Raw genomic sequence first — 13,032 nt, 5'->3', positions numbered from 1 at the left:
GATATGGCCATTGCACTGGTGAAGTTATAGCAGCTAGGGTTGCCTGCACAAGATCAACCCTATCAAAGTCCCAGCATGGAGGGGGCATGACTTTGTGTGGGCTCCCAGGCCAGATGAGGGATGGTAGAGCATTACTAGTACCCTGCGTATTTCACAGCAGGAGTGGGGCCACTTCCTACCCAAATCAGGCCTGGCCCACTCATCTCCATAGAGGCAAAGATCTTTAGAGTCCATTAAGCTTCTGTTTCCCTGCCAGTGAGCTGGCTCCTCAGAAATCATGTGACCAGCCCAATGTCCACCTCTGCATAGGAAGGCGTTGAGACAGGTCCTCAATTCTTGTCGAGCTAGGGCAATTTACAATGAGATCCAGAACTCAGTAAAATCCACTCCAGGGTTATGTTCATTTTTCATGATAAGCACCCACTGACCTTAATCCACTATGAACTTTTGGAGTGCAAGGTGCTGATGGCATTCCCAGTCCAGTCCTGTAGGAGGAGCCACTCTGTGAAAAGGCACATTCACCTCCGGGGGAAGGGACTCGCAAGTGAGTGTGCTGAAGCATGAACAGATAGCCCCTCCCTTAAAGATCCCTGCATCCTATGAATGGACAGAGACGACAGGCTGTCCCAGGATTCATCTTTAGCCTCCAAAATCCTATTTGATCTCAAATAGCTGGAAGCCCCATGGGACCCAGAAACACTAACAGCCAGAGGGTGTGCAGTGTCATGGAGGGAACCAGCGTTGGAGTCAGAAGATCCGCTTTGAGCTTCAGCTGGCGACTTGACCAGAAGCAGGTCACCCAACCCTGCCCAGTGTGGGTTTTCTCGTCTGTCCAGTGGAAAGCAGCACTGTTCCCTTTCATAACCTCATCGGACTGGTCATTCTTGACTGCTTTTCCTGCACACCGTGTACAAAGCCCCTGGTGATGCCTTAATCAGCCTCTGACAGCAAGATTAAAGCAGGGAAATCATCAAATGAACATTACTTTGGTACAGAATATTACATTAATCGCCATTGCTACCAGCTGCTGGGCTCTTACTGTGCAGCAGGCATTCTGCTAGGACTTGGGGGCATTATTTATTGCTTGAGGTCACATGACCTGTAAATCCTATGACAGAACTCGACCCAAACACTTATGACTCCACAGGCAGAGTCTTAATCCTGTGTGTACTTTATTCCTTGTGACCAAATAAGGCTGTTCAAGTCCTAGCTGACAGAGTGAATGAGATATATTGGTTTGTCTCCTAGGAGATTAATAACCAGCCAAGCAACCAACTAACCACACTCAAAGAATATCTAAGCATGGAGAGTTCATGGTTTTGTTGTCATTGTTGTTTTGCTTTGCTTTGAACAGGGCCTTACATTTAGCCTAACTGATATCGAACTAGCAATCTTCTGACATTCATTCTCCACATTACTGGAACCACAGACTGCATCTAGAAAATCTAATGTTCAATGGCTATTGTGGAGTTGAGTTAAATAAATGTGTAGGGGAAAAATGTGATTGAGTTTTCACCAGTAGTTACCAATCATGCTACTTGTTTTGTAATACTGCCTTTTCCTTGTTAGACAAAATAGGTCTCCATTCCGACCATCCACTTAGAAAAAAAAATGCAACAACAACAATAAAATACCTGATCCATGGCTAATGCCCAGGAAACCCTCAGAGTCAATATCCACTGCAAGCGGCATGAACAGAGTATTGAGGATGGGCAGAAAATAAGCTAGTGCAGCCTGAGGTTATCAGAGACCCCCTCCAAGAAGCAGTGGCTGCATGGGATTGATATTAAACTGTTGGAAGGAAAGGCACAGAGGGGAGGAAGGAAGAGAGAAAGGAGCAGATATTTCTGGAAGTAGGGGTGTTACTTGCAATGGCTCAGGGACAAGACACACTTACAGGGCTCAGAGTCCCAGCAACAGTGGAAGTTAGAGTTGGGGGATGGAGCTGAAGCCACACTGGTGACATGTAGGATTACGGGTAGTCTTCTGAGAGGTTGGACTTTATGAAAACCATCTGGGGAGTATCTGAAGAGACTCAAGACCTTGACTGGGGAGAGGGTGTCTATTCTTATTTTTGTGTGACAAAGTATAGAACCAGTTAGTAAACATTTTCAGTAATCCTACCAACAGAGGTGGGTGAGCCAGCCTGGAGGGAATGGAGAGAAGCGTGAAGTCTATAAGTCCTCACAGGGCTAGCCTATGTGATTTCCTGAAGGAAGGGATGGAGGGTAGAGGGAGTGCTGCTGGTCTATCCTGTCCTTTCCAGCAGCATGGTAACCACTGTGTCTCCTGCTTTCTAAAGCCTTCAAGTCATCTGATGTCCCTCATGGCCAGAGCTCCGGTGCTCCAGGCTGCCTTTGCTTAGCAGCAGAATAATGACTGTGGACTGTGCATTGACACAGACACACCACATAATGGACATGTTCATAACCATGCCTATGAGCAGCAGTTATCAACACAAAGGAAAGGAAGCTAAATAAAGGAAAGGTGGGAAAAGCCATTCAGCATCCAGGGCTCTGGTGTGACAGAGGCAGCTAATTGTACAATGCAGTCTCACAGTCTGCCCATGTGTGGTGTGCAGAGTCATCCCTGCACAATCAGATATGGTCACATCATGTTCTTGCTAAGGAACATACTTACTGGTGGAGTTTGAAGCAGTGTTGGGAGGGCCTCTTGGTCAGAGGTTGGAGTCTCCCGTAGCCTGGCAGTTTTCTCTAAACTCAGCAACATGGAGGACTCCTGCCCCCCCCCTAGTGAGTCTTCATGCTCTCTACTTACCCTTATCTGGAGAATGTCTCTGGGCCTAGAGAACTGATCTTATCTGAAAGCTGTCCCTCCATGCCTGATTTATCTTTAGCTTGACCCTTGGCACAGTTTCATGCTAGAAACCTGCTGCACACATGGTAACTAAGACTTGCACTAGGAGCTTTGCTATAGGATCCTGCTGCAACTTAGGATGTCTTATGATACAGGAGTGTGCCACTTAATGCAAATTAGGGTCTGTCCCCAAGCTCCCAAATCCTATATATTTCCTATACTCTGGAATAAAGCTGAGCTGACTCACTGAAGTCATATCCCGGAGGGCTGTCTCCATCACACCCGCAGCCATTAGAGCCCTGCTCCCTGTTTCTCCTCCCTCCACTCTCATGGATCAATGCAGCCAACAATCCCGAGGGAGAAGAAGAACAGAGCAGCAAGGACCCCGTCTCCTCTCTCCTGCTCCCTCCCCTCCCCATGGCTGCTGAGCTCTCTGACTACCTAGGGAATGGGTTTTGAGCCCCTGTGTGAAGGAAAACCACTGACCCAGCAGGGAAAACAACTCTGATATGAACAAGAAATAACCTGGAGTGTTGTCAAACCACTTGAAGTCGGGTGTTAGAAAAACACTGCTCTCCTCCTTTATGCTCCATGCAGTGGGAGATGGAAGGAAACAAGGGACAAAAGCAGGTGAGAAGATGACACTGCACCAAGGCAATGTGTCCCTCTACTCTGTGTCTGTGCTACAGACTTACAGGGATGCCCCATGGGGCACTGAGCATCTGGATAGGAGTGTTGCTGCTCTGGAAATCCTGCCTAAACCTCTCTCATGTGGACACGTCTGCTAGTGTGATGATCCCAGACATCCAAGACTCACAGAAACAAAATAAAAATATCACACACACACACACACACACACACACACACACACACACACACACACCGAGAAAGGGTCACGGTTGTTATTTCTGCCTTCAATTACAGTTCTTCAGGGATGGCATCAGGAAGCTGGACTAGAGGACTCACTAGGGGGTTGGAGCTCATAGATCAGCAACCTTGAAGCTAGGAGCACTTCTCAGTCCACATCCCACAGCTCGGAGCCAGGGCAGCCAATGAGGAGACTCGGCAAGAAGCCTAAGGCGTGAGAATGGAGGCGGATAGGGGGTGGGGTGTGTCCTAGAATCCAGGGCCGAGATGAACCTCTGGTGTTCAGGGGCAGGAGGAGAGGAGAATTCTCCTGGAAAGAAGAGGAAGGGAGGAGGAAGAAGAAAGGAGGGAGGCAGAAGGAGGGGGCAGGAGACTCATCGATCAGGTGCAGGCTCTCAGGCATCTTCCTCACTCATATGGGAATCTCCTTTGTAGACTAACTCACAGAACATCCAGCAGCCTCTTTACCAAGGCTTCTGCTATTCCCCTAATCTAGTCAAGCTCATACCTAAAATTAACTACCACAGGATAGAATGATTAACACAGAGAAATTTGCCTCAGGATTAGGTGGGGCATGCAGGGTCACTGGAGATTACCTTCTGGACAGGACACTGGTGATCCCCTGACCCATCTTGTTTATTTTACTGTGGAGCTGGTGGTAGATGCTTCAGGATCACAGGACCTCACAGCCTACCTATGCTCCTTGACAGCTGCTCTGTCCTTCACTCCCATGTCTCTTCCTAATGCAGGGTTCATTCAGCAGAAAAGAGTTCAACAGCGGGCAGACATGGCCCAGATGTGGGGGAGTCAGTGCTCTGGAGGCTCACCCAGCCAGGGCAGATGTGGTATGGACCAGCCTGTGTGGTTCGTGTTCCTGCAGCACAACACTGAGAAATACTCCATGTCTTCTCAGAGCGCCCCCAGCAGAATCAAGTCCCAACTGCTCTGCTCAGCAATCCTGCCTAACTGCACTGTTTCCTGATTTCTTCCTGCCTCAGTTTCTCCAACTCCCACTTGTGATCCTGGAGGACTCCTCAAGGAAACGGTCCAAGCCCTGGGGAAACACAGACTAAGACAAAGCTCTTCAGTAGTTGGTTTTTCTCTTAATGTAGCCCCATATTGGGTGACAAATGTTGTTTTTCACCCAATTCAGTGGCTGCCCCTTAAGCAACTGCTGTCCTGATCAGCAATTGTCACTCAGCTGTTAGGAGCACAGCCAGTGGGAATTCTGTTCCCTCACATACCAGCTCTCTCAAAGCCACCGAGGGAAACTTCATCTAGATCTCTACCCCTCTACAGAACTCAGGATTTAAAGGTTGAGATGAAATTCTGCTAACTCAGAGAGAATGATTTGCAAACAGCTAACCTTCTCTCTCTGCTCACATCTCCCTAAAAACCCACGACACCTGCTCCACTCCCACTTAAAAACACTCGCTACACCTGGTTCCTCCCTACCACTGTCTGTCAGCTAGTTGTTGACACAACCTCCTATCACAGGTTAATTTTATCTAAGCAGACAAATGGAACTTGTTTTTTGCATTATAAACAAAAGCAGTAGAAAGAAATGCAACACACTTTAAAATGATATTCCACAACGCTCTTCCCTAGAACCCTCCTTAACAGTGTCTCAAGTCCCTTCTGGCTTTGAAGTCCAGCAGTCACTCAGAGTGGCCAGCTCTGAGCCTGTTCCACTGCTACCCAGAGCAGAGATATTGATGACAAGCTTTAAGTCAGTCTGATATTAGCACTTCTAATCCCCTAAGGCTAAAACTGTCTGTTCTTCTGTGAGCCACTTCTCCACGAAAGCCTATACTAATCAGAAACTGTGAGCTTGTTTCTCTGACACTTTAATAACTCAAATCAGGAGTGAACATGTTTTATACAAATAAACACATCCCAGCTATCTTCTGAGTATCACTTGATATGTCTACCCAGCTATCTTCTGAGTATCACTTGATATGTCTATCATATCAAGACATAATTTATATCACACACAATATATATTATAGACTATATCACACATTTATATACGTGTGTGCATCTGATATACCTAAAGTAAAAGAAACACACACACATACACATACACACACACACACACACGTGATGCCTAAAGTATAATAAGTTAATATTGGAGCTGGTCGGTGGAATACACAGAAAAACCCTGTCTTGAAAAACCAAAATCAAAGAAGGAGGAGGAGGAGAAGGAGAAGGAAAAGGAGAAGAAGAAGAAGAAGAAGAAGAAGAAGAAGAAGAAGAAGAAGAAGAAGAAGAAGGAGGAGGAGGAGGAGGAGGAGGAGGAGGAGGAGGAGAAGAAGAAGAAGAAGAAGAAGAAGAAGAAGAAGAAGAAGAAGAAGAAGAAGAAGAAGAAGAAGAAGAAGAAGAAGAAGAAAAAGAGGAAGTTAATATTGTTTTGGCATGTTCAGAGAGATACACAACCATTATAACTAATTTCAGATCATTTTCATGACCTCTACAAAGAAATCTTTACAAAGGCAAGTCCTACATTCCTCTAAGTCTCTCAGCTCTAAGAAACCACTATATTTGTATAAGTTTACCTAGTTTGGAATTGTTACATAAATGGACTAATACAATGTGTCCTTTGTCTCTCTACATTCATTGAACAAATGTATATAAGGTTTATCCATGTTGTAGCATGTATTGTACCCCATTCTTGTTTATGGTTGAATAATATTCCATTACACAGATATACCATGTTTTATTCATTCATCTATTGATTGATGGATATTTGGGCTCTTTACATTTTAACCAATATGAATAATGTTACTATGGATATTTATATGTGAGGGTTCTGATCTATCACTTTAAAAATCAATGTTTAATGACAACCATCGTAGTTGATGTGAGGCTGTACTGTATGGTTCTGACTTGTGCTTCCATGACAACTAACAATTTTTGGTATCTTGTTCACTATTAATTGGATTACTTTTTAACTATTGAGTTATTCAGTGTCTTAATTACTTTTCTATTGCCGTGATAAAACACCATGACCAAGGCAACTTATAAAAGGAGGGTTGAATTGTCGTTTGCAGTTGCAGAAAGATAGAGTCCATCCCATCACTTCCAGGAGCTATGCAGCAGGCAGGCAGGCAGGTGCTGGGGCAGCAGCTGAGAGCTCACATGCTCATCCACAGACAGGAAGCAGCCACACTGACTTTTGAAACCTGAAAGCTCACACCCAGTGACACGCTTCCTCCAACAAGGCCACACTCCCCACTTCCCAAGCAGCTCCACTACGTGGACCAAGTATTCCCACATGTGAGCCTATAGTGGCTATTCTCATCCATGTTTTTTTTAAATCCCCCATCAAATGGAAGTTAAATCAATTTGATAAGAAATAAACTCAATAATGAATTTGTGTGATTTACAAAGAGACTTGCTATTCTGTGGATTACCCCTATTTTCCACTTTTTCAGTGGTGCCTGGGATCAAACTCAGGGCCTAAAACTAGGCAAGCTCCCTCCATTGAGCCACAGGCAAGCTGTGAATTATTGTTTTTGTATATGTCTGAGAATTTCAAGCATGCATGCAATGTGTTTCGATGGAGCTCATGCTTGGCATGATTAACAGGACCAAGAGCCTAAGTCTGAGTGTGTCATAAGCCCTAGAGGAGAGCCTTTGCTATTAGTTCACTAAGTGGAAATTACCTCTTACTTTTCTCAGTGATGCTTCCTAAATCACAAGTTTTAGATCCTGTTGAAATCCAATTTACACATTTTTTCACTTTCTTTTTTAATTTGAGGGTTTAACGTAATACCTATGAAGTCATTATCTAATTCAAGGTCGTGAAGATTTATATATGTAATTTCTTTGTTCTGTCTCAAATTTCAGCTCATGCATTTAATTTGTTGATCTATTTGTGGAATTAATTTTGTGTGTGCATGAGGCAGGTTCCAATTTCATTTTCTCCATGTTGTTATATAGTTATAGTGTTGCTATTTGTTGACAAAAATATTTCTTTCATGAAACTGTCTTATCATTATAATTGGAAATTGACTGAATACAAATGGAGGGTAAAATCTTGATCCTAAGTTCAATTTGTTCAATTTCTATTCTGCTTTGTACTAAGGGATCTGTGGGGTTTTGTTTGGCTTTAATTAAGACAAGGCATCATTCTGTAGTTTAGACTGGTTTGGACCTTACTATGCACCACAGGCTGGCCTCAAACCTACAAGAATCCTCCTACCTCTGCATCTCAGTTGCTGGAAATGCAGATATGTACAACCACACCTGCCTTGTAGTAAAATTTAAAACTAGTAAGTAAAAGTTCCGTGATTTTTTTTCATTTTAAATGATATTTTGGCTCTTCTGGATCCCTTACACTTCCTTTGAATTGTAGGATCAAGTTTTCATTTTCTCTAAAGAATACAGCCGGTCTTATTTTGGTAATGGTTGTGCTGAGTCTGTTGGTCAATTTGAGAGGCGTTATTATCTGTTATGGTTCCTTTTCCTGTCTCTGCGATAAAATGCTCTGACAAAAGCAGAGTTAAGGGTTTATGATGCCTTACAAATCAAGAGTAAAGTCCATCAGGGCAGGGAAGTCAGACAATAGGAGCTTGAAGTAGCTGTTCACATCACATTAACAACTAGAAAGCATGGGGGAGGGGGAGAGAAAGAGCTGTGGGGGGCAGGGAGAGTGCAGGTGGGTGTGCATGCTCCTCTCTTCATTATGGACTTCAGGATCCAATCCTGAAGACAGTGCCAGACACACTAGATGTGTCCTCAAAGGCCCATATGTCAAAGGATGCCCAGATTCCCATCTCCCAGGTGGCTTTACAGTCTATCTCACTGTCACCATCTTTAAATATTAAATCTTGCCAAGTGCAGCCACAAGTGCCTTCAATATAATTGGGTCTCTTAATATCTTTCAGTAATGATTTATACTTTCCAGAGTACAAGTTTAATAGTTACTTTGAAAGTTATTCCTATGTTATTCTCTTTGAGGTTACTGTAAATAGTTTCAGAATTTCATTTTCTGAATTATTTATCACCCTTATGTTGAAACACTGTTTTGGTATTTTTTTCATACTGCCATGAGATTCTGACAATTTCATGAACCTACCCAATAGTCCTATTTGTTTTTAGAGGGTGTTTTCACATTTACTTTACACACCGTGAGGCAATTATTTTCTATATCTATTCTTTATTATATGCTGCCTTCTGCTTTATTTTCTTGTTTAAATGATCTCAACCAAGCTTCTAATTGTCATATGTGCAAGAAATGATAGTCACCTTTATCCTAATCCTCCTTGAGATTGTCCTCTTTAAAGAGGACATCACATCCAGGGTCACACAAGTGACCCTTCCTGAATGAGGCTCCTCCCTCAATTCCTAGTAAACTGAACGTTTGTTGTTCTTTTTCTTTCTGCTCATGAGGAGGGTTTTGGTATGTGCTTTTACAACAGCTGTATTCCTGAGATAAATCCCACTTGGTGATGGCATCTATTCTTTTTTATAACTTAGCCTTTACTGTAGGTTACTTGATTCTGCGGGTTAAATGTTGTTGAGTATGTATATATAGTTATTAAGGATGCTCTTTATAGTTTTCTAGTTGTCTTTTCTTGAAGTGCTTTTATCTGATTTGGTAGAAGCTTTAGCGTAACAGCTAAGATGAGGTGAACAGCACCCACTCATCTCCTGTTTTCTGGAAGATCTATAGAACTATCACTATGAATTCTTTAACTATGTGGTAAAATTCACCAGTAAAGTCATCTATCTGGTCTTGGGCTCTTCTATATGCAGTTTCCATGACTACTATAACTATAGTTACTATTACTTAATATTTAGATTTTCTACTGGCTTCCATGCTGTTTGGTTTTCATCAACTTGACACAAGCCAGAGTCATCTGGGAAGAGGAAACTTCAACTGAGAAAATACCTCCAACAGGTTGGCCTGTGGGGCATTTTCTTGACTAATGATTGATATGAGAAGGTCAAGCTCACTGTGGGCTTTACTATAGATGGATTTTTCTTTGGGCTGCCAGCTCACAAAAAAATGACATGGAGACTTATAATTAATTATGAAAGCTCAACCTTAGCTTAAGCTTGTTCCTAACTAGTTCTTAAAACTTAAATTAACCCATTTCTTTTCATCTACGTTCTTTTACATGTTTTGGTTACCTTTACTCTGTACCGCCTATCCTGCTTCCTCTCCATCTGGCTGATGACTCTGCCTTCTTCCCATCATCTTCTCTCTGCCCAGAAGTCCAATCACAGCAATACATCTTCATAATGTACAAATGTCTCATAACACTTTGCTACCCCTGGGCAGGTGGTCCTGCGTTGTGTAATAAAGCATCCTTAGAAAGCCACGGAGAACAAGCTAGTAAGCAGATTTATTTATTAAATCACAAACACAATATCACCATAGTTGACTTCTTCAAATAATTTGCTGGTTTGTAAATTTCTTACATTGTTTGTCTGTTCTCCACTCCATTAATTTCTACTCTAAGTTTTTTCTATTTATTGTATCTTTTCTATTCTCTGCTTTCAAAGTCTTATAGCAGAAGGCTAAGTCATTGATTTGAGAATATTTCATTTTATCTTAGATAATACATTTAGTTTCTGCTCTCTGTACCACTTAAGCTGAGTCTCTTAAGTTTTGCTGTATCATATGTAAATTTTATCTCAAAGTGATTTATTTTGTTTATTATTGTTTGACCTGTTAGGTATTTAGAAGTGTGCCATATAATATATGTGTAAGTTACTTAAATGCATTTGTTATTAAGTTCATGTCTCATTTCACTGTGGATGGAGTATATTGCACAGGCTTTATAGCCTTTCTAATTTATTGATTGTTTTTGTCTTGCCCAGCCTGTGGTCTAGCTGGACAATGTCCCACATGTCCTCGATTCTCTGGTTGTCAAATGCAGTGTCCGTAGAAACCTATTGGGTATAATTCACTTAAGTGTGGCTCAGCTCTGATTATGCCACGTTGCTCCCTATGGGATTGACATTGAAGCACTAAAGTCTTCAACCATCATTGTTAAGTCTGTCTTCATTTTTAAATTTTTCTTTCATTTCTTCATTTCAGTTTTAGTTCATGGGATTAGGCCTCATATTCAGGTATTTAAATGTGTATTGCTATGTCCCCTTTATCATAACATTTTTCTCTTCATCTTCAGTAAGATTTTTGTATAGAAGTCTGTTTTGCCTGATATAAATGCTGCAGCTTTCTTAATGAAGACAGGTTTTCCTCCTTTTACTTTCAACCTGCTTATGTCTTTGGATATAAAGTGTGTCCATTGCAGACAACGTATTGTTGAATTTGGTCATTTTATTGGATATGATACTCTGCCTTTTGTAGAGATGCTCAATATCCTTCCCCTGTGTGTGACTGTTGGTACAATTGTAGGTACACTTAGTATTTTGCTTTTCCATTTTCCATATGTATCCATTTGCTAAGGCTACCATAAAATTGGTGGGTGACTGAAACCATAAAAATTTGTTGTCTCACAGTTTTGGAGATTAGATACTCAAGATCAAGATGCCAGAAGGTTTGGCAAGGTCTAAAAGCTGTAAGAGAAGAAACTGACCCAGCTCTCTGTCCTTGGCCTGAAAGTGGTTGTGTCCCTGATCCTATTCCTGTCATCTTCCTTCTGTCTGTATCTGTGTCCAAATTCTCACTCCCTGTAATAACAACTGACATACAGGATTACAGCCAACCATGACTTTGATGACCTCATTTTAAAGTGAATACCTCTGTAAGAATTCTGACTCCAGACATCATATTTGAGACCCTGGAGCTCAGAGCTGTAACATGGGAATTTGTGAAGAGACACAGAACAACACGTGATGATCTGTCTCAAGCCTGTCCCATCCTTTTGCTGTCTCTCTCGCTTTATGGAATCCTTCCTAACACCATTACCCAGTGTTTGCATTCTTTGCTCACCAGGCCCTCTAAGCCTTACCATAACTACCATAACTTTTCAGCCTCCATTTTAGAGTGTGCTAACTTTACCACAATGCTTGGAACGCTACTGCTTCATTTCTGTGCTAGTAGCACTCTACACACCACAGCTACCTGTGTTGTAAAATGCAATACACTGCTGGGATTCTTTATGTAGTTTCATGCCTCCTCTAGCTTCTGATAGAGGAAAGATGATCAAGTGTGTGCTTACATGTTTGTGATGTTCCTTAACTTGTTTATGTTTTCTGGTCCTTTTCATCTGGTCCTACAGTGTGGGGTCACTGATGGTGTTTTCAACACAGCTTTGTGTCACTCACGATCACCACCTTTCTGCTGTGATGATCAGGTCAATCACATTTCTATATGTTAGAGATCCCACATGTAATGATTTACACACCATCTCATGCAACTGCTTCTAAGGCGGATTAAGACAAATGAGAGTGGCTGGAGCCTGTGTTGTGTTTGTAATTACTTAATTAACTCTCAGGGCTCTTTGGTTTTTCATGAAGGTTTGAATTACTCCCCTGATCACTCTTGTTTTTATCCTGAAGAACTTATTTTATTACCTGTTGTAAAGAATTCTGATGGCAGCACGTTATCTCTGCTTTGCTCAGGAATGTCGTGATTGTGCCTTTCATGTTGAAAGGTTGTTGGCGTGTACAAATTTCTGGTTGACAGGGTTTGTTTTTCCTCAGCGCTAAACACGTCATCCCATTCTGTGGCCCCAGTGTTTGGGAGAGAAGTCAGCTGTTACATTTGGAGGGCTTCCTTGAACATGCTGTGTTATTTTCTCTTACAGCTTTTAGGGTTTCCTCTCTATCTTTGTCATCAAGTGCCATAAGTGGTGGCCATGGGACCTTTGATCTCACCCTTCTTAGACCAAGCTGAGTTTCTTGAATGTCCACATCACCATCATTCATCCAGTCGGAGGACTTCTCGGCCACTGTTAGTTTTTCTCTCCTTCCTTTCATTTTCCCTCCAGTGTCCCCTACACACTTGTCAGTGCTCTCAGGGCTGGTCCATGTTGAAGGCTCTGCTCACTTTTCCCCATTGCTCCCTCCATTACTTTAGATTACAGAGACTAAATCACCCTGTCCTTAAGACTGACTGTTTCACCGGGCAACTCAGATCGACTCCAGTCAGGTCTGGATTTTCACTTTAATTTCTATACTTTCAACTCTAGAACTGTTGTTTAGTTCAATGGTTACAATTTCTCTTCATTTTCATTTTCTATCTGATCCCCTATACCTTTACTTCTGTGAGAATTGTTTTCATTAGTTTTGAACATACTCTTATGGTGATGTTAAAGGCCTGTTAAGACAGGTCCCTCTTACAGGCAATTTCGAAGACCCATTTTCCCCACCTGCCCCACTTCTGGGTTATGAGAATGATTGAAAAAAATATTTCATAGAGTTTTGTTG

This window comes from Mesocricetus auratus, unplaced genomic scaffold (genome assembly GCF_017639785.1).
Source record: "Mesocricetus auratus isolate SY011 unplaced genomic scaffold, BCM_Maur_2.0 Super-Scaffold_4256, whole genome shotgun sequence".
Classification (NCBI taxonomy): domain Eukaryota; kingdom Metazoa; phylum Chordata; class Mammalia; order Rodentia; family Cricetidae; genus Mesocricetus; species Mesocricetus auratus.
This window is presented reverse-complemented; position numbering follows the sequence as displayed.